Here is a 23,318-nt window from a genome sequence, read left to right as displayed (position 1 = left end):
CTATACTGTGCCTGACACTTCATTTTCATTATGAAGTCAAAACTAACGCAGAGCTTACATGCAGCATCATGACAAATTGGTGTTGCATCGCCAAAACCACTGTACCGATCCTTCCCTGGCTTCCTGAACCATCACATAAGAGGACAAGCTAGCTGTCGTACTGATGAGCCGCCCTTGAATCCTCTTCGCATCACACTGCGCCTGTCACACTGGCCTCATGTACGTGACGGCAGAGCTCAGAGCAGATAAAAAACAGCTGTCTGGATCGCCGTCTCGATTGTGTTCACAGGACAGGCCTGGATGCGGAGGTCAGACCCGACGAGGGCTTATTAAGGTCAGCTGTCACATCCGTGTGTGTTTGTGTGTGTTTACCCATCTGCTTCAGTGTGAGTGGGTTGCTGGTTTGTTACCTGGATATTTAAGGATTTGGAGACAGTCAGGAATGAATTAACTACAGTATAATCTGTTAAGCATGGAAGTCCAACCACTCTCGTCAGCTTTTACTACATTCTTTTACAACAGTTCTGTGTGCCGTATTAATTTACATGGATATCAATAAGTGAATATATGTAAATATGAATAAAATTATGAATATAAATTGGTGGAGATTTTGGAACTGAAACCAAATGACAGATAAAAAATATATAAATATGTGTTTTGCAAAATACAAGCTGATTAATTGGCCATTAGCTATAGTATCAATTCATTTAAAAAAGCGAATGTCCATAATAACGCACAAATTCCATCATAAAAAATAAGTAAATAAATATAATAAATGAATAAATAAATTAATAAAATAATGAAAATATATTCCTTCTGTAACTTTAAATGTGGTTGGGGAGGAAGGGTACATATTAACATAAATAAAACAACACTGATGCACATGACTAAATAAAGCAAACATAACAGGGAAATTTATAACAACAAAGAATCAAAGATGGGAGAAATAAAAGATGAAATGGTTACCAAGGTTATGATGGAGGTCAAGGTTCAGATGGCGAGTTCAAAAAAACTGGGAAACCACAATGGCAGATGCTCTGTCGTCTCTGAAGGGAACAAAAGTACAGGGAAAATGAATGAATGCAGCCAGCATTCTGGCCAAAGACAGCTTTATGAAAACATGCAGTCCAGAAGGAACAGGTCTACAACTGAGATTAGATGTCATTAGCACAGCAAGATAACAAACAAATATTGCCAACAATAGGTCAGTTAAGGAGGAAAGTACTTGGTGCTCAAAGGGGAAAGCAGCCTCATTAGCTCAACACTACATTTAAATTGGCTGCTTTATGAACACAAGCGCTCTGGTCAATTTATGCACGTTTCCGCCTTTTGTCCTTCCTGTGCTACATATGCTCTGCTAACCCATTATAAATTACCTTTGAGATTTACTGTAAGAAAAGACTCTTTGTTTTTTTTTTCATTTTAAACCCACTGAGAACATTAAAAGTTACTTATCGCACGGATAAGCCAGACTTTTTCCAGTGCCTTTTTTTTTACTCCACATTGTTCAAACATAATGAAATTAACAAACTACGTTCAAGTCTAATCAGAAATTGCTCCTCCAACAGGGAATACGCTGCTTGATGTAATTATTGAACTCGCCTGGAATGTTTTGGGCTTGCGATTATTTTCTGTTTTTAATGTGTTTTTAATTGTAGCAGTGTTCTTATCTTCCCATGCAGATTAGCATCAAGCCATTCATTTGCAACCACGACGGAAACAACAAACCGGCCGCGTGTTCAGGGCGCAGCTAGCCCACCTCCTGGACACGGTCAGGCCTTTGATTCCAGGCCCGGCGTGGATCCGCATGCTAATGAACACTTGCGACAGCTAAAATACGATTAGCCACAGTGCAGCTCCTACGTTTACCAGTCCTGAAGCGCACGGCAACTGCAAAAGAACAATAAAACAACCCAAGACTGCTAGCTGGCATTTTTCGCCCTCTCTTTTTTCAGATGCCGTTTTGTCACCAGTGAAAAGCCATCATCAAAATGAGATAGTGTTTACAGGGCGAGCCGGATGAAAAACAGCTCCAGTAATGTCTGCCGTTCAGTGGACTATAAGTGTTCCTGGGTGAAACGCAGAGAAGCTTTAATGGGAAGAAAAAAAAAAAAAAAAAGACGAATGCTCTCGCCATAATTACAACTGTTTCCGTGTGCGTAATTGTGATGGTTTCTTACACCCAGACAGAAGTGCTAACAAAAGCAGTCTATTGTCCTTGCCCCTTGAACAAAAATCCCCGCTCGTCTAATGATTCAGGAATCTAATTTTCCCGCACCTAATGATTGTGAACAGAAAAGGTTCTGCACAGTAATAGCCTGTTTCATTGTAAATAAGCGCAGAAATAATCATGATGAGCGAATTATTCCATGTGCTCGGATCCGGCAACTAAAACATAAGCAAAAGCAAGATTAGCAGGTGTCCTTGAGATAGTTTTTCACCTCACAGCAACTGGGAAAATAAAGATCAGCAGTGTATACAAATTTAAAGCAATAAGGAGATGTGTTTCGCACTTCCCTCACATACTGTAAGAACTGCTGAATCATCTGTGCCGCCCTGCCTACTACTATTCATTTCATTACCGCAACAGCGTTCATTAGAATCAAATGCATGCAAATAGTAATTTAAGAAATGATCTGTGCCATAAAGGTGGTTGGAAAGCATGAAAATGAAAGCATGGTGAGAATACAAGTGCTTATGTTAGGCTAATGGGAGCGTCCTCCTTCCAGCAAGCTGCACTTCAACGATGTATATGTTCAAATTACTCTCCCACTTACCCTCCGACCAATCTCCGAGATTATATTAGGGTGACTTTTACAAACACGGACTCCGGATCAGAGAAGACATGAACATTCATCAGCACGGGCCTCGTCATCGTCACGTGAGGAGCTCATTTTAGCCCATGCAGTTTCTCAAGTACAAGAGCACACGGGGCGCAATTACCCGTCCTTTGGGAAATACACTCTGAATAGCTCATCAATACTTGTTACTTCTGTACGACACCAAAGCTAGATTTATTCATTCCCTGCCTAAACTCCCCCGGATGTGCACTTTGAGCACAGCCGTTGTGTGGAAGCGCTGGATAATTAAGCATGTTTGCTGGGTTTATCTTCGCGGTTTGACAGTGCGTGCCTCTCTTTTACCCAGAAGTGCTTGACTTTAACAGAGAGTGTTAAAGGTGTTTTAGCGGAAGGAATCGAAGGGTCACACATAAAAAGGGGCCAAAAACTCCTAAGTCATTTTGGGAAACCTTCCCAAGGCATGAACTGACATAAATCGCCTTGGGGAGTGACAGCAAGAGCTGTAGGTCAAGATGATGAGAGATGCCTCATCTTGACTAGACATGTGTGTGCCACAGAGATGAATCTCAAAGGGTCTGGCTTTTTCAAAAGTGGTCAGCATGCTCATTGTGGCCATGAAGAGGCGAGTGACCTTTGAAATCATGCACAAATGGACCACAATCAAAATTGAGAAATCCTATTCGTTTTCTCCATAAAGGAACTGATACTGAACAATAAACCCTTAAAGACAGACCTACTGTGAGCTCAAAGATTGTTAATCAATGCTTATTTTTAAGCCATCAGCCTGCATTATTTCTAAATTTTTAAAGACAGCAGAATACCTGGTGAAAAACTGCATTACCCATGACTTTGATAATTAATCTCCACCAATCAGAGCAAAACAAGCAAACACGCCAAAATAACTCTTTACTGTGAATGACATAATAGAGTCAGTCTCTATACTATCATGGCATAGCATGTAAATGTATGTTGCCTGAACATTTCAGCCGGGGAGTCTTTAAATCGAACTATATCCTGGGAAAATCTGTTTTGGTCCCACAATGACCATAGATGTTAGAACGTGATTGTGTTTTAACTTGACCTGTACCAGGTACACAATAATATAGCTTAGCTGTCCTCTCATAGTAACTGCAGTACTCCGAGAGTGCCATATACTGTAGAAGGTAATTCACCACACAATAGTAGCGCTATAAAAGAAGGATTTTGAAACTCTGTCGCTATTCCTGCCCGTATGGAGAAACCACTGTCACTTTTAGAAGGATATAAAAGAACCCTAAATCCTAAAGCCAAGTGAGTGGGGATTTGAAGTGATGTGGCTTCACGTTTGTCGCCGGGGGGGGGGAGGGGTGTGTGGGTATGAAGTGACCTGTCACTTAGGACTGCCACTTCAAGTCATGCTCTTACTCCTTGTGTTCTTGAGAAGACAAACGCCTTCCCTAAAAGCCATTTGATGTTTTTTCCCTTCCTCGTTCTCTCCCCTTTTCACACGAACATGATGGAGCTTATCGCTAAAGACCAGCATGCAGATGTTATCAAGAATAGACTCAAAATGCTTCTCATGGAAACAAACTGTTTTCTCTATCAGCTCATATCATATCGCCCTATAGAACACAATACAACTGTATCACTGCCTCGCATCTGAAAAAAACCCCGAATAATATCAAGAACAACATCTTTAAAAAAATACATTTTTAATGAATTAGTAATAAAAAAAAACAATTTAATGGGTCTTGTAGAAGAACTGCAAACAGCATTACACCGTGTCCTAACTACATGGGACGCGACGCGCGATAAATGGCCTCTTTTCCATGTTAATCAGAGTTTTTGTCCTAACCAGCCGAGACGGCGACACGCGACGACTCTATTTTAGAAAGGGTTTCTATTTTTCTGCGACGTCGTGGCTGGAACAACAAACACAACGTGTGGCAATGATCATCTCAGGTACTATGTATTTGTGTGCTTTATTTATGTTAAAAGCGTGTAATGTGACTTTGAATATCATTTAGTGCTCCAGCTTTGTAGCTGTAAAAGCAACAATGGATAATTCACCTCAGATCTTGAAATTAAACAAATGGAAACAAGAACGTTCAAACTGTGAACAAACAAGTGTATTCTTTGACAAAGATTGTTTTAATAACTCAGTAGCCTATGTATTTTTAATAATGTTTAAACAGTGTAATATTTGTGAATTTGATTATGTAGCCTCATCCATTTTCTTGCGAGTGCCATCAAGATTACACCGCAAGACTCCGCCCACACGCTATTCTGATTGGCTGTGGGTTTTGATTGATTTTGACGCATCTCGCAGTCACGTCGCATCTAGTGTGGAAAGACAAATTATTCGTCGCTGGAATCTTATCGCATCGCGTCTGGTTAGGACACGGTGCTACACTTCTGTATGTTCATCAAGAAACTACATTATTATTATTTTTAACAATAATACTTTTTTTTTTTTTTACAACAAACAATTTACTTCAGGTAGAAAATTTCTACTTCAACAATGAATTTGCACAAATGACTTTATCAAAACCCCTTCACACTAAATAAAACGAATTCAATGTTTCTAAAAAAAAAACAACAGTTTACCGATTGTCACAGGGACTTGTGTTCTTCTCGACCATAAACTTGCAGAAAGTCTCTTTATTGTCTAGGCTCAAAGATGCAGACTACATTGTTTAAAAAGCATGCATCAGCAAGGCCGTCTGACCCCAGAAGAAACTTAAAATCCTTTCCAAACAGCCGCAGTCTGGGGGCTTGATCAAGGCTTAAAGCATCACACCTTGTCACAGGAACACAGTGCTCAGCGTGGATGAGAGAGGACAGGCGGGTTATGAATTTGAGATTGAGGTGGCATGATTTGCTGCTCTCCACACTGTTAGAGTCCCATCAACCTCCTGTACATTATTAATGGAGCGCCAAGGTAATGCAAGGTTGTCTTAGGGGTTTTTTAATCATGTAAAAATTGCCCTGACAGCATGGCATCCATTTTCTAAATGAGAACCGGTTAGCTTAAGAGCCTAGGTCACCACTCAGGGATTGCGTCGAAGTTGGAGCTCAAATTTGTTTTTCAAGGAAAAGACAAGAACGGAGCTGGTTCTGATGAATGGAAAATGCCGAATTGCAGATCTCCCGTGTTTTGTGTTTTGTTTCTACACGGCTATCACTGACAGCATTCTCGTGTTTCAGAGGATGCCTCACATTCCCTGAGAACTGCCAACATGTGTGTCTGGAGGCCTGAAGGCAGGCAATTTTAGCACTGCGCTCAGAATCAATACTCTATCTCACTGTCAGAGTGCAGCGCACCAATCCTTCAAGGCCCCCGTTATTTATATTGTTTTAGCCCCACAGTCACAAAAAAGGCACTGATGATGAACGCTGTTCCTCTCTTGCTCTTTCCCCGTAAGTGAAAGAGCACAGGAGGGGAGTTAAAGGTTGGTGGAGGCATTATAGTGTAATGCCCCTGAAAGTGCTGTTTCCCACAATGCCCAGCATGAGCGAATTCATTTTAGTTTTTTTTTCAGCTGCAGGTCACGGGTTCCTGACAGCATGCTTTCTAAACGTGCATTCAGCTTGGCTACGCGCTACATCCCTCTTTAAACGTTTTCAACCATTATCGTCATCATTGCAGCATTTCCTGTCAATCCCAGTGCTATAGCATAAATGTTTTGAAAGGACGATTACACAAAATCTCTTGTTATGCACTTAGACATGGAGTGGCTGAACTTTTCTGACATGGAGGTTTCTGCAATTGACCTTTTGCAATCTTAACCTCTAAAAAGGCAACAGATATTCGTTTCTTCAGAGGACTATCACGATTTGATATGTCTGAATAAGAGTAGTGCTATTTGAAATAATCGGAAGGAAACATTTTGTGTATGAGATCATGCGAAATTGGAAAGTAAGCAGGTTTATCTTTTCAAATTTTCAAAATACACATTTACATCTTGTAGTACTGGTATTTTCTTAAGAAAACGCAAATCCAGTTGTCTATGATGATCAACAGCATGCCACACATGTGGTTGAAAACATTAGATTGTTCCTGTAAATCATTCAAAACAACAATAGACTAGCTTTCAGAAATGATCTCTTCGTTCCAAAGCCAGAAGGACATCAAGTTCAGATCACGAGGCTCCTCCTCTGTTTCACAACAGGCCCGTCCAGTTCCATGACATCAGCTCAGCCTGCCTGTCTGTGAGCGGCTGAAGGAAGAACAAATTAATAATAAATAGAGAAAAGAAGGAATAAATAAATAAAAACAAAGCACCTCTGCTCATCTTTGAAGTAAGGTACAGCTCAAGGCGGTAGCCAAAAATATCTGGGGAGAGTGAACGAGAAAGGGGGGATATACTTGTGTCAAGGGCTGTTCAGACAGAGTTTTCTAACAGCTACACAGCCTCATTGCTGCAAAGCTCTTAGCTCAAAACTGCCGATGCACTGATGGCCTGCATTGCTGTCTGAAAACTGAACAAATACTTAGATTAGGGGCGGATTTGGTGTAGGGGGGCTTTCGTCGTAGCACTCTTCACAGCTGTGTGCTCGGCGCGGTGAGGCGACGCTCATGATTTGGCAGACTGTTGTACCAAATCGTTTGGGTGAACTGAATGCGGACTGCTGGGGTTGTCTGGCATCATCCATATGCAAACTTAAACGATGAGTGAAATAAATGTGCATATGGAGTCAAGCACTCCGGTCTGTGATGTGTGAATACGTTTTGCGCTATTCTACACTAGAAAAACAGCACATCTACAAGCCTCATTTAAACATGGGGCCTATGCTGTAGCATTGAGACGCATTTCGCCCCATGAATGCACATAATCTCAAATAAATGAAAAAATAATAAAAAAATAATAATAATAATACACATAAATATTATATATCATTTACTATATCATTTTTAATTCAAATAACGGCACCAACTGCACTTATACCATGATGAATGATCTTCTTTTCAAGTTCTGTGAGATTCACCCAGGTCCAAATAATCACATTCACCTTTTGTCAACCAAAAGCGAGTCAACATCCCCAATGGCTAACCAGTACACTTAAACATTTTATGTTCAGAATTTCTTTGGGTTTAACATTGTTTTGTGTCAAATTAGAAACTGCAAGATAAATAGTTTGCTTCTGTGGAAGGCAAAAACAGGCAGTATAATGTCAGAATTAGCAGTGACAGCGGTAGAAAGATTCGGTTTTATGGCTCTTAGTTTTAGGCATTTAAAAATAAACTTCTCTAAGATAATTGGGCATGAGAAAGGAAAGAGAAAATGATTCTCATGAATTCACCTGTCCTTTGACAGTCTATCAGGCAAGCACAAACCCTCACTAATGATGTCTTGCCAACCATGATAGCTCTTGTTAGATGCGGAGAAACATCACACGCTAGACCTTTTCTGCTGTAATAGATGTTCTATCCAAAGAACGGTGACTATTTCACAGTCTCTGGGATGTAAACTTCCATCCCTGGAAACTTGAACCCACTTCTGATGTTTCTTGATGAGATATCCCTGTTCCCTCACAAGAACAAAGAACATGTAACAAACCCAATATTAGTGGACAGTGTTTGAGGAAGCAGACTGCAACAGAGCGAGCATTTTGTTCCACGTATGAAATCTCTATGATACGGGTAAACATGTTGTCATCGTCTTTTATCTTCTTCTGCTACAACACCCGCCCCCCCCCACAACAGACCTATCCATCAAATCAAAGGCAAGAAAAAGCCTTCATTCAATGACTGTTGTCACATAGCAACGAGACAGCCTTTGAGTGTTCTCAGACGCAATTACTGAGGCGGTCGTACCACAATTTGTTTCACACATACAGACACCCACATACACAATTTTAGTGCGAGTTTATATTTTATGTATGCATATGTATTGATTTCTCTAACAAACCAGCCAAAAATAAGCCACATCATCCAGTACAATACACACAAATGCAGTTTTCTCAATACTAAAAGTCAGAAGTCAGGAAGTTTTATCTAAAAAAGTATGCAGCAAGTTTATGCTGACTTCAAAAATACCTCATCGTAGCTACATTTGATAAAAGTGTTTGCTAAATGTAAATGTAAATTCAAAGGTATCCTTTGTGGAAATGACTGTCCCAGAATGCACCAGTTCAGTTCAAAAAAAGATTGACAGAATTACAAATGATTCGAAATGAAAAAAAAATCATCCAATGTAAATGTTATATTGGACTTTTTTTGTATTTTTTAACTATGTTTGTGTGGTATTTTACTGTTTATAGAATTACACACTTTTAATTTACCAACGATAACGTCGAGTATCGGCGAGTTGAGCATGTGTGGACTGCAGTTGCTACGCTATATTAATCACTTCAATAAAGGTTAGGATTGCACTATAGAAGGGAACTTTCCATTTAGACAGCAGATAGCGAGGTTTAAGAGCTTATACGGTATGTGTACATATGGATGAATGCGTGCCCCAATCAGATGAGATATTCCATAAACGAGTCATTTTATTTCAAAGCCTCAGCCAAGCTCTGCTATCAAACACACAGAAGCACTTTTGACCTGTTGTGTTTATCAAGGCTGAAATGCACTCAAGGTTACAGACTCAAAACACCTCAATTACAGCGGACCCTCTCTGGCCACATATGTGAGGTTCTGTGAATGCTCTTGGCATGAATATGTATGGAAGAGGTCAATTTAAATCTGTGTGTTTATGTGCACTCAGCATCTATGAGCGCAGACCATGAAAAGGTCATTTCACGTTCATTTCTTTGAAGTCAGGAGCTGTTTGTGTCTGTTTAAATGTGGCTCAACTCAAAGGAGAAAAAAAACACAATCTATTCAAGGGGCAGAGGAGAACATTTTTCAGTCTAATGCAAGGGGTTTGGACCATTTACATGACAGAGGTTGTCCTCTGCGTAAAGGTGGTAATTGTGTCCTGGGGGTAGAAGGGTACGGGGAGGGCTGATCATTATGGGTACAAAAACCTGTCCGAAAAAAAAGAAAACATGCATTGGTGTTTGATAGATGGTCTCCACAGAGATAAGCCTCCACTTCATTTCTGCCTGGTAAAGGTTGACTACCCCATTCTAAAATATCATACACGATAATTTCCTGAAAATTACACCAATAGCGACTGAAAAATGAATCACCAAACATTTAGAAAACTCATCTCTTCGAAAAAACCTTTAACCGTTTGAGGATTAAACAAACATTTCATTTGTCACACTGACAATCACAAAGCAAACTTAAAATATTTTGAAGCTCTTTTGTCTAAATAAATGAGTCAGTAGCAAAACAAAAACATTCAAATCTTTAAGACTCAACGTGATGATCTTATAAAGGCTATTATTTATGCTTCTGGGAGCATTTAAGACTCGACTGTCAGGTCTGCTCAGGAGAACATTGGTACTGGAGTTAATCCAGGCTTCCAGTGGCCTGCAGACCCGAGAGACAAAGTGCCAAAGTTAACTTATTAAAGTTAGCCCAGGTCAAATCCCCCTCCATCTATTCCACTTAAAGATACTAATCTCTACACCTCGGCACTGATTAACGGTTGCCATCGCGCAGTTTGCATTACAATCTAATGAGAGAAGTGCGTATGCATCCGCATGCAAAAGTGGAAGGAAATCCATTCATTCTGGTCTCCAACAAATCCCTGCCACATTCATTACTACCTCTTCAGATGGGACTTCATTAAAATACTGCTTATCCACATCCAGATGGATTGATGCATGTGTAGGGCGTTGAAGGGGAGAAAACATATCTGTGATTATTATTTTATCGATGAGTGTTATTAATGTTAGGCGTATTACCTCTTCCTGCTCTCTCAATTCTGAAAGCTGTATTGACAGAGGATGTCATCAGCAAAAAACTCAAATGAATTTACATTCATGATAAAAAATAATGGCCTGTAGGGACCAACAGAACTGTGAGGGATTAAAACAGGAAATAGGGACAGAATAATAATTGATTCTGGAGGAAGTATCAAAGAAAATGTGGAGGTAAAACTGAAAAATGTACTTCTGCATAAACATTTGACATGTTAAAGACCCCCTGTGGTGAAAATCTAGTTGTTAATGTTGTTTACAGTATATGTCTGTGTGATGTTTTTAATATGCTTCAAGACAAATGGTGCAAATTCATTAGTCAACAACACCACTGAATAATTTCTCCCGTCTCAAAAAACCCTGTCTCCCACCATTAAAAACTTGTAACCAATCAACGTGCAGGAGCAGAGCTTTTCTCCACTGTTTTTCTAAGCTGTTTAAACTAAGCTTAACAGTTTTCTTAGCTGTTTCATAACGTAGTCAAGCAAAAAGCTAACCATATCAATTACCGTTATATGTGTCCGACGTTGTAGAGAGCAATATATAAAACGCATTGCTATTCTGATACATCAGCTTGTAGACGATCCTGTTTAATTCGCTCTTCATCTTCAATAGTGCCATCCAGCGGCAAGTTATTCCCAGATAACAACCGCTCAAAACAGATAACGCAGGCTCATCCGGGTCACTGAAGTCAGCAGTGCTAGACGCCTGCTAGGAACGGTTTCAATATTTTGTGTAGTTATTTAATTATGCCATCCAGTATCGTGGACTCGCTCTCTTGTTTCATACAAACACAGCTTCTGCCATTTTGTTTTGCACACAGTTGGATTATGAGATACAAACAGGTACGATTTTAAAACAGTTTAATCTGAAATCAATATATCTTATCCCAATAATTATTTATGTGGCGAAATGCTGTTTAATAAGTGATATGAATAACCGTATCTCTTAAATATCCGTTTAGTTTGAACTTGCCGCTGCAACTGCTCTCTCCGTGGAAGCTTTGCGTTTAAAGACCTAATAAAATATTTCAACTCAGATCAATATTTCGTGTCTAATTATTTACTTATGTTGCAAGTAGCCGTGTAATAAGCTGGATAATGTACATCCAGCCAGTGGTTCTCTCAAAATAACCCCCTTCAGGCTGATCAAGATCCTCCTGTCGAAGGTTATTTTGAGAGAACCACCGGCTGGATGTACATTATCCCTTACATATCCACCTGCCATTATGTAGCATTTACTACAGTTGACAGAGTGGATCAGGTAGTCCGAGCTGGTGTGATTGAGTGGAGGCGGGGACTCATTTGCATATTCATCGAATTAATTAACCAATTTGGTAATTACTCATTTTTTAATATATTCATTTTAAATGGGCAAAAAACAAATATGCTTAGTCACTTTATATAAAACAATTCAAAATGTTACATTTTTAGAAGGATTTTTTTCTTCATTATGATATCAGGACAGTTAAAATGAAAATTTTAATGTATACCCTGAAAAATAATCAGAAATTAAAAACATGTTTGTCACAGAAGAGGCATATTCTAGTCATTTTATGTACGAATAGAACTTTTAGCGCATTTTTTAATAGATTAATGGATCTGGAACAAATAAACAACAACATCATGTCATTGAACCACACGGCAAGCATAAAAAAAATGAATTTTCATGAAAAAAGCATGAAACCATTGATGTTTCAAACAAGAGCAAATTGTGATGAGACAGATAAGCACTTTATCTCTCACTTGAGGAATCACAATTTCCAGGATTGGATTTTGACTGCTGGCTGAAGAGGATGGCAAAGACAAAAAGGGATGTGACAACTTGAGCTTCCAATGTGATGGCACCCTATCACTCAACAGGATAAACATACTGCCATGTTAACATGCTGCTCTGATAGGTGACTGCGTGACAAAGAAACAAGCAGGTTTTCTCTCTGGAGAAGCAAGTTCTGAATGCCAATGAACTGGCAGTGCACAACCGGAGAGGCTGACTTATTGGATGGACCACAATAAACCTCATTTGATGTCTTTATCTGTCCTTCTATTGGGTCTTTTCAAAGGGGTTAGTGTTTAATGCTTGATGTTACAAAGATCAGAGCTTGAGGTTGATCTGTGGACACCCCTGCGCCATCTGCCTCTCTGCTTGTCTCCTGCCAGTGGATTTAAAGTGGAATCTGTGTCTTTATGAGTCCTTTAGTCAGCATAATTCTCAACGACCCCTGAATTATGTGCAATTATTACAACTATTGCAATTAGCCCACACCACACTTTATCCCCCCGTGTTCCCTGCGTCAGATAATTATCCTTCCATGTCGAAATCCTCCGAACCTGACCTCCGAGTACCAACCCCTCCATCCAACCACAGGATGTTTAACTGTACACGGAGAGCTCATTGTCTTTGGCTTGTAGCAGAAAAACAACATTGGAAAAAAAAAAAAAAAAACCTGATAAGTACTCCCTGCAGGAAAAGGGTTCGCTTCAAATTGTACCTAGAGTAAATGGCTTTGATGAATAGGGGTCATTGTGTTACAGCTGCTCGTGCTAATTACTCGATTTTCTGAGTTATTACTCGCAGATTTCTCTCTGTGAGCTTCACTAATGCAGCTCCGTGCAACCTCTTAAGAAAGAAGAAACCATGCTTCGCTTTATCCGCTTCCATGGGTTTCACTTTGGTGGAAAGCAAGACTATAGATCTGATCTCTTCTAAGGCTTCTTTGTGCATCGGCCGCTTTATCAATCAGCTGAACAGTGAGGTCAATACTTGAATTTGTTAAGTGTGCACGCACTTTGAGTGCTGTTTATAGATGTAGACATGCTCGGCCTAATGTAAATGGCAGGCATTTCCACACAGCTGCATTGGCAAAATATGAATCCGGTCATAAAATTGGGTGAGAGAACAATAATTTATATCGTAAAGCACAGACGGCTGCAGTTAAGCCGGCGAAACGAGTCTTCCCTGACGAAGATAATAGTATCACTGCATTATTGTCAAAAGTCACTCAGATATAAAAAGAAAGAGTCAAATTATTCACTGCCATGAATTTAAGGAAAATACTAATCTCACAGCTCCCGACGCCACTGAACACGACCGTGCGGCGCAATGGCTGAATAATAAGATCCGACTGCATGCGCAAACACGCATTTTCACATGCAGATCCGCAAATTACACGCTCCCCGTATTATTCATGACACCGTGCAAGAGGAGAAAGATATTGAGTTATCCTCTTATAAAAGCTTAGATGAAGTAATCAGACCCCGTCTGTCCTTATCGCTCTGCTACGGTCTGCACGTCACTGAATTTTGCTATTTTGTCTTTTTATTATCCCACACTCTGAATTTTCCCCTTCCATCTTATTTCCTGAGGTGGATTCACTGATCCACAGCTGTACTGAAGGTTATTTGAGTTTGCCTGTCGCCTAGGGATATCCAATATTCACATTTCTGTTCCCCGCTGCTCCTGTTGACTCTCTCTCGTGGGAAGTGAGAATGTGATTTCTGCCTCGTGGCCTGCCGCCGGGCATCAGATTTGACTCAGAGCACTGGAGATTTCTGCTCTGTCTGCGGCCCATCACCTCTGCCCCCGGGTGTGTGGAACCGCTATTTGTTTTCACGTCGAGGGGTTTTCCAGTCCGAGGGAGCTGGCGAGGCTCCGGGGACGGAGACTTCTCTGAAGTCAAAATGCAGAGACAGAGTTTAATACAAAGGTGTTACTAAAGGACTAAAGATTGGGCTCACATACTGCTTTGGCGCTTTGTGTTGTGCATTCAGAATGTGCGCTGCATGCGACCTTTTCACCCTCGACAGCACAGCAAGTTGTGCTTATAAAACGTATCATCCGGGGGTCGATAAATAGCACGTGGGAAGGATATGAGACCTCACATATGACATTCACGGGGAGTGCTACGATCACCGGTGCATTTTAGCACTATAATAGAGCGGGTAATGTCCTTCAGGTGCTGACTTCTCATTTTTTTCTACACGTTAATGTCATCCTCTGAGTTGTTGTAAAACTGTCTTGGAGTGGAGCAGTTAGAACAGGCTGTTCAGAGACAGGTGTTCTCTCGAGCCTCTGGGTAATATTCCCTCCAAATGCATTTAGCAGTGGGCTCCAGATGGAATCCCGCTTAAAGAGGAAGCAATACGACCACCAACCTGCTTCTCGTGCAAAAAGAAAGGAGAATCTTAGTGAAAAGCACCTCAAGAAAATGTGTACAAAGCACTGCATTTGTAAAACATTTCTCTCCAACAATTTCTAGCATTCCGTAGTACAGGGATTTTTCTTCAACTTTTTATGCAAAGGATATGAAGAAGCCACCCTTCTAATATATAAAAGCAGCTTTATATTTTCATGTATGAAAACCCATTCATACTCTGAGAAAACTAATTCTGAAATTATAAACGCAACACATTCCAAATTAGCATTTCACTAAAGCCAAATCTAATTATTAAAATCTAGAAAATATACAAATCTTTTTACAGTTAAACCTGAAGAGAAAATGCATGAATTCTTAGTTTATATATCAATCTCAAACACTGACAGTGTGAATGTAGCCATATATATTGTTGTATATGTATTTGAATGATTTAATAACTCACTCATAAAAGTGACTCGTTTGTGTTTTTAATGAATTAGTTGAATGACTGATTCGTTGATTATGCCTACTGGCGAAACTATGTAATCCGCAGAAAAAGTCACTGAAAAATACAAATTTTTTCTTCACATAAACAATGCCTGTGATTAGAATAAAATAATTGTGATTAATCTCACGTCTTTAAAAAAGTAGACATATTCATTAAAAACATATTTAAAATGATTTATTAACATGTAATTGACTGAAATGTAAACTTTTAAACCCCTAAAAAAAAAATAAAAAAAACATTTGTTATTAATTTTTGTCCCTTTTAAATTTTCACAGAACCTCCTGACTCCTTCTGGGGTCCCAAACCCAAGCTTGAAAACCCCTGCTTCAGTCACTCCACGCAGCTGTTCTGATGGACAGCACGCGATCTGGCATATAAAAACCAGTGAGCTTTAGTAGCAGACCACCGGCCGCTTTCAAGCCCCCCATCCCCGCCCTCGCCAGCCATGACACGCCACCTGTTTTACGTAGTCTTTTATGGACTATCAGAGGTGGACGGCACTCCGGGGTGATATCAGATCACTATGGTGTAAGCTTGTCCGATCAAACACTGAACAACGTGTTCAAACATGAAGAGCTGAAGAGAGATTTATCGACTGAATAAGGTGTCTTTATTACCACCTCTGATGGAAATCACACTTCCAGGCTGTGCTGGTACGGACCGAAACACCATTGCATGTACTTATGACTTATGATCTGACTTTGTGACTGGGAATTGACATTAACATCCATCCTTGAGCTTCTCTATTTAATGTATGTGATGCATACGGGGGAAAATAGCCGAGCTGGTGCCATCTGCCCCCCTAATGAACGATGATGACGATGATCTCTGGCAGCCGATGGTCTGAACACCGCCCTGACCGCCAGTAAGAACACCACACACACTCCCCTATAGCTGTAGGCGTGAAAACTTTTGATGACTTTAAGCACAAAGGACTCTGCTACCCATTAAATCATATGATTGAAGCACTCACCACCAGGCTAACTTTCTTAATGTGCCTTAATTAGCTAGATTACTTGCCGTGAAAACACAGCACTGAAGGGAGCTAAGCACTCCGCATTGTTCCTGGATAAATTAACCACTGATAAACACTCTAGGCGCCTGTTTACATGGGTGAAGCTCCAACTTCCTTTTTATGAATCATAATATCGGTATTTCTCCATTGAAATTCCAGGTGCTGCTTTGGTGTCCTGTGCCGGACGGCTTTGATCAGCATATCAGAGCCGGGTTTGGCTTTCATCTGTGGATGAGCACTTTGGCCAAGGGGGAAATTTGGATTGAGGTTCATCCGGAGCCTGGCTACATCCTGCCTTTGCCTCCCTCCTGTCAACTCTGCATTAATTCCCCTTGCGCTAATCCTTTGTGTGAGACCTCAGCAAAGAAGTGTTGAAGCCACTAGATTGCGCATTATAGGGCAGTGCACGCCTTGTAAAGACGAGGAACAAAGAATAAAAAAAACAGTTTCACCATTCAGTAAAGACACAAACTGAAGAACGACAGAGCTAGGGTACTCTATTCTCGAAAAGCAGAGATTAGCATCGCAAAGCTCTCTACTTTGTTTGTTTGATACCTGCTGATAGAGTGATTACGTATTTATCTCGGCACAAGCCTCCACTTTATTCTGTTTTCACTGCACATCAGGCGCCGGAGTGAGGAATTCTCGTTCTGCTCAAAAGCCTCAAGGACTAATTAGCAATTATTACTTGGCATTCGCAAAACACATGAAAAATTTCTCAAAGTAGAAAGAAAGGGATAATTAAAAAATAAAGGACGATAAATTATACATACACTGAAGTGTTAAAAAGAGGCCCGCCGGTGATGTATTTTCAAGTTGTGCCCTTATGAAAAACTAGAGTTTATTCTAGTAAATGAGAGCGATATTTTTTTTGGACACTGCCACAAGTTAAATGTCTATTGGCATGGTTATGGCCACAGGCAGCCCTCGAGCCGCATGAGACCCCGGCCACTATGGATTAAAAATAAACGTGCAAGAAAACACACAGACAAGTCCTCTCTCGTAGCCCTTCGCTGTAATTAGGCAGGGAATTCTGCTTCCTCATTGGCAGCTTGTAGAGCAGATATTGATCGACTGTGGCCACAAACCAAACAGAGACGGGAAGGGAAAAGTGCTGTGGGCTGCTCTTTAAAATAATAATAATTATAAATAAAAAGCGGAAAGTTTTTATTGTTGGAGCAAAAAAGCTGAATAATTCAGGGCTGGAGACGCTCTGATAAATGGTGTAAGTGGAAGGCGGCGTGTGATTAGGACCTTTGGATCTAAGCCCTGGAGTTTGTCTGAGCGTGAAAGGAAGATGCAGACCATAAATTTCTTGAAGGCCTAGACATCTCCAACATAACAGCTGTGGAGGGCTTGTGGGTAATGTTTGAAAGTTCGCCATGTTGTTCGGCATGCACTCAAAGCAATGGAACGTATGAGAGTGGCTGGTACATTTGCCAGGTTTGTCGGGGATTACTTGAAAATAGAAACCTTCAAATCGAGAGTTCGGGGGTTGTTCTCTGCTTTACTCTGCACAAAGCATTTATATTCCTCCCTGTCCATGAGCATACAAATAGCCACTTTGTCACACCTAACGTGATTACCAGGATTTGTGGGTGTACAATGATGAATGCAAGCAAATACAGACACACAAACATGTGGATTAATGCTCGATCGGCCTACCTCTCTCAGATTTCAACGTGTGGTCTGCCTTTGTTCTAAACCAACACTCATCAATGAGCAAAGGGGATCTTACAAGACAGAGAGAGTTGAAGAAGATTTACAATTTAACCAATTCTACTACAATGGCATGACACATTTGAAACTGCACTGCAAAGATTAATGTCTTGATCAAATGTAGAAAAAAAAAAAAATGTTTTGGAAAACTAAAGTCTAAAAACATAACAGAAATATAATTTCATACTTGGACACATCAAATGAGTTAAGTGAACATAACAGAGCACAAAAGTAATTGTCAACTTTATTTTAAAGACAACTGTTATTTTCTCCAAAAGACAAAAAACAAAACAAAAAAAAAACCTCAGTAAAGACTACATTAACCAAACTAACCAGCCCAGAAATTAATCATGACCTTACATGGATTGCAAATTGCATTGCAAAAGACATAATTGATTAAAACAAATAAAACTACCAATCGATAGACTCTTATATATTACAAAGTTTAAAATGCAAATATATTTGATGTTTATTGCAGATTAGTCAAATAAATACAATTATAAAAGTTGTTTTAGATGGATATAGGCAGAAAGACAATTCAATTACGCCATCTGCAATGCTTCATGGGACTGGAAACTAAAACATTTGAATTCACACTGACTTGTGGCTTCTACAGAAGCACATATCATCAATTACAATCTATTTCTCTATAGAGAACACAAGCAGGACATTTACTTCCAGAACCCGACTTTGAGAAAAAAACGACTTTCAGAGTAATTTGAGACAGAGTTTATGTTGTTTTGCTGTGTCCTAACTTCATGCCTGGCAGCAAGAGTTGATGGGAAGGAACCCTGACAGCCTCATGTAAAGCAGCCTTCAATCTTTCTTCAGTTATTCCTTCCTCTTCATATCTCTACTGAAATGCCAAAGTGCCACGTCTACACCCTTACATGTATAATGAGCAAAAAGAGGTCTCTCACCAAAGAGACGAGTTGCAGCGATGAATTACACACAGCACCCGCTTGATAAGTCAAGTCAATCTGTGGTAATTAACAGTGGAGGGCACGGCAGGTACTCCTTCTGAAGGGAAATATAATTTCTTCTTCATGCCCTACGCCCCGCTTCAACACAGCAGTGAGCGAACACAAGCTGAGAGAGGGCTATATATCTCAGGTGACCCCGGGGGTGGGGGGATTTGTTCACCACCTACAGCATAACAGATTAAGGGATGTGCCATTTCCCCAGATCAACTTAATAGATTTACCTTCCCTACTAATTACTGGTTCTGACATACACCCAAAGACAAACACACCTCTACTCCCTTTTGATCCTCGACTCGTTGAAATCACATAATGTTTAGTATCATGAATCAATGGTTTCCCAGATGTCACACAGAGCAAACAGAGGTATTACAGGTGAAAAGGTCATTTGAGTACTACTAGACCTAGACAATACTGCAGTGGGGAAATAAAGTCTTTAAAAGAAGCAGTGAGCTCCTCTTTTCTAATGGCGGTGGCCATCTCTACACCAAACAAACTAACCTTTTCATTGTTCGAAATCGCTGAGGCACCCGAAACACACACTAATTATGTAAACATGACTTTGAGAAATGCAGAGCGGTGGAGAAGCCACAGTGGCTATGAATTTCCACTTAAATGTATACGTAACAAAGGGCAATTGTGTGCATGGGCGTGTGCGGTGTAGAGATTGAAAGAGTGTGTTGCACATTGGGGGGTATTCAGCAGAATTTTAATGAAGCCTCAAGGTTCTGCTAAAGGACAGCAGGAAGGGAAGATAGAGAGAGGAGGCATTACAGCACAGAACAAGCAGAATGTATATAATAATTCACTCTTAAAACACAGTCTGTCAGGGGCTGTATGTTCAAATTTGCCAACATACAAATTTGCATGTGCTACAGTTGTATAAAAATGTCTCAGCATGATTGTGCATTGCTGTGAGTGACATCTTGCTTCCAATACATAATGCCCCCCACCCCAAACCCCTTTTTAAATCTAACAACAATTGTTTAATCAAATTAATATTACATTAAAAACATAAGATTCTGCACTTATTCTAAGAAAATCTATCAGACATTGGATTGCTGCAAATATATTACTAAATAATAAAACATTTTGAAACCCATATTCATTTATCACTGGACATGTTAAATAAATAAATCAGAAGCATTTTCAGTAGCGGTCTCAGACTTTTGGACCCCACTGTATTTGGCCGTGGCTCACGCTAGGGGCAAAAGATTATCTCATTGAATCACTCATTTAAAAGTATTTGATTAGGGGTCAAAGGTTCTGGTTTAAGTCTTTCATTCTAGTCTACCATAATCCTATCTAATAAGCCCCTTTAATGCAGCATAATTACATTATGATTATACAGAGGAGAATTTATGGAAGTAGAAGAAGAGTAATTTCCCCTGGTGTGGACAACCAATAGTCAATGGCTGGTTAGTTGCAGTAATAAAGAAAATATTCTAAATCAAAACTTTGGACACACCTACTCCTTCTTTATTATGTTTACACAATTATGAATAATAGCAAGTCAAAAAACTATGAAATAATTATCCACTGACCAAAAATGTTATAGATCATTTACAGTGAATTCCATAATTCAATATCTATATAAATAAATAAAAAGACATGATGAAGACAAAATGAAAACGTTTAAGATCATGAGACATACATTCAGTCACGTGTGTCCAAATATTTTACTGGTACCTTTCAACAGCAAGAAAAGTAAGCCAGGGTTGAGTCACTATCTGCGTTAACTCTGAGCCAGCACTGCATTCAGAGAGTGTGTTAGGAAATTCGATAAACAGCTCTGTGAGACAGCATAGGGATATGACTGCCATTTTCAACACTCTGAAAATGACGGAGGCAGCAAAAACACACCCAGTCATCTTTCAGGTGACATCTGGTGTCATGGAAAAGTGCTTTCCCGTCTCAATGCACAGGAGCCGCATGGTTGTGGTTGTAAAAGCACAGATTCTAAAGGCCCAGATATCCACACAAAGTGCCTCTGGCCTCCAATTTACAAGTTTCTTTATGCTTGTTGCATTAGTCATTTGCTGGCAAGCATCCGTGACAAAGGCGGTTGTTTATTTCACTCCTTCGTATCTTTTTGCATGTTTACTTACACTTTATTCCTAAGAACCCACCAATGCACAGCAGTCAAACTTTAAATGTTATATGTTGGTTTACACTTCCAAACCTCATAATGGCTGCAAATATGACCTCTGCAATCTCACCTTCCTCAGCTTTACATGGGAAGTCTCCGCCTCCCTTGAATCTAGCAAAAATAGAGTCTCAGTCACCATCCATCCGTGTCCTTCAGGGTGGATATCTCACTCAAGACGAGAAAATAAAAAATAAAGAAATTCTCAAGTTAGTTGAGTGTCTCGTTAACTGCGAGCAGCAGACCTCACCTTCCCTGACAAGCCTTTGTTGGGCCGAACCAGCGCCGAGTGACAGGCCCGTTAGCCTCCAGTCTGGAGAATCTTGTCAAGCTGCCAAAGGCTGAGCTGCTACATGATTTGCAGAACTCATAAATGCTAAGCAGGGATAAGGCTGTTGCCACTGTTGAGACTGGACAGGGTACCTGCTCTTTGCTAAAAGAGATCTCTTTATGGAGAGCCAACCCGGGCCTGTCAACTCAACACATTCTCAAAGGCAGAGAAAAATGATGACTTTTATAAAAGTCATAAAACTGAGGAACCGGCACAGTGAATACAGTATAAATTGAACCTTGCAAGAGACTTAGCAGAGGACATTATGAGGCACCATTTTTTTATTTTCCAACAAGCAAGACCTTTCTGTTTTTCCACAGTCTTTCTGACTACGCAGGATTTGCGAATTTGAAGATAACTTGAAGCTAAAAAAAAAAAAAAATTTATATTGTCATTTATATGCTACTTTCATCTAAAGTTATTTAAAGTACAGTTACTATATGACAAGTATAGCCTAACTAAAGCAACTCGTTTTAGTTTTTTAGTTTTTTTAATGTTTTTGGTTTTTTTTTTGGCCATCACCTGTGGAAGGATTTAAACTTTCAAAGTGACAAACCTTTAACAAAAAAATAAAATAATAATAATAATAATAATAATAATAATAATAATATTATATATATATATATATATATATATATATATATATATATATATATATGTATATATATATATATATATGTATATATATATATATATATATGTATATATATATATATATATATGTATATATATGTATATATATATATATATATATATATATATATATATATATATATATATATATGTATATATATATATATATATATATATATATATATGTATATATATATATATATATATATATATATATATATATTTTTTTTTTTTTTTTTTTTTTACAGTTATACAATTATATAAAACTACAATAAAATAATGTGGGAAATGTGTTAGGCCTCCTATAAGGAATAGGGACCACCAAAAAATTGTGCCACATGAATTTAAGCAACAGTCCTTCCTTCAACCACAATGCTCATCCCGCTCTTGACATTTGCTCAAGGACATTCTCAAGAGCCTTTTAGTCCTAAATCCCAAGACGAGTCACTCACTGACAATTAAATGTGGTGTTATCAGATTGAATGGCTGTATGGCCAGCAGTATCTGACCAACCCAGTGTTCACCTGTCCATCACAGGGCGGAAGATGAGTCCCAACACAGAATCCCAGAAAATTCCCCATTTACAATTTCTCTCACATGTAAAAATTACGATCATTATCTATAATGCGCTTAAAGGACATCATTGGAAAAGCAGGTAAGAGCTCTGCAAGAAAAGAAGCAATGCATCATTCAAAGGGAATGTGCTCACCATCACCCTCAATCCCTTATTCCTCATAAACTCTCCATTGTGGTTTACAGGAACCCCAGTAAATGACCCCACTCTCCTTCTCATGCACTCAAAGCATTAAGTCCGTTTCCTCGCCGGCAATGAACTGCGATCCATCAATACGGCGTGTCAGGAGGCTTGCGGATAGTAAAGTCTTCATTGGTGAAGATGGGAGCTGCTTGTTGACTGGCAGTATTCAGCATAATGAGATTTGACAGCTTCCCCCCAGCAGCTGTAGTGTATCACAGCATATGACTGAATGGATGCTCTCGTTCAATCTACTGGAGTCACGGAGGTAGTCGAGTGTGAATGGATCATATGTTAAATGTTGGGGCCGCAGCCGGCGTAACAGCATTACCTGAGCCTTCCGCTTACATAACGCTTAAATCCATTCCGGCGTTCGAGCCGTCTTCGTAAACATCCATGAGGAGTGGTGAGCAGGCCAACGCAATCAAGGGTGGAAAATTGAGAAGTATGAAAAACCATTAACTTCTCTGACTCCACACCACCGTACATTTTAACAACT

General features: G+C 39.6%; 1 protein-coding gene across 11 annotated transcripts in view; it reads right to left on the bottom strand.

Moving 5' to 3' along the window:
- camta1b (calmodulin binding transcription activator 1b) overlaps window positions 1–23,318 on the bottom strand; it is a 275,440-nt gene that overhangs the window by 225,879 nt on the left and 26,243 nt on the right. Inside the window, exon 1 of one of the 11 annotated variants that reach the window (XM_079858259.1) lies at window positions 967–980. The exons of the other annotated variants lie outside the window; for them this stretch is intronic. The gene's annotated coding sequence lies outside the window, so the exon portion shown is untranslated. Of the gene's footprint in view, window positions 1–966; window positions 981–23,318 lie in introns of those variants that run through there. 11 annotated transcript variants of the gene reach the window in all.

The sequence above is a fragment of the Squalius cephalus genome (genome assembly GCF_949319135.1).
Source record: "Squalius cephalus genome assembly, chromosome: 22".
Classification (NCBI taxonomy): Eukaryota; Metazoa; Chordata; class Actinopteri; order Cypriniformes; family Leuciscidae; genus Squalius; species Squalius cephalus.
The sequence above is the reverse complement of the archived record's forward strand: the minus strand, read 5'-3'. Positions and strand labels throughout refer to the sequence as shown.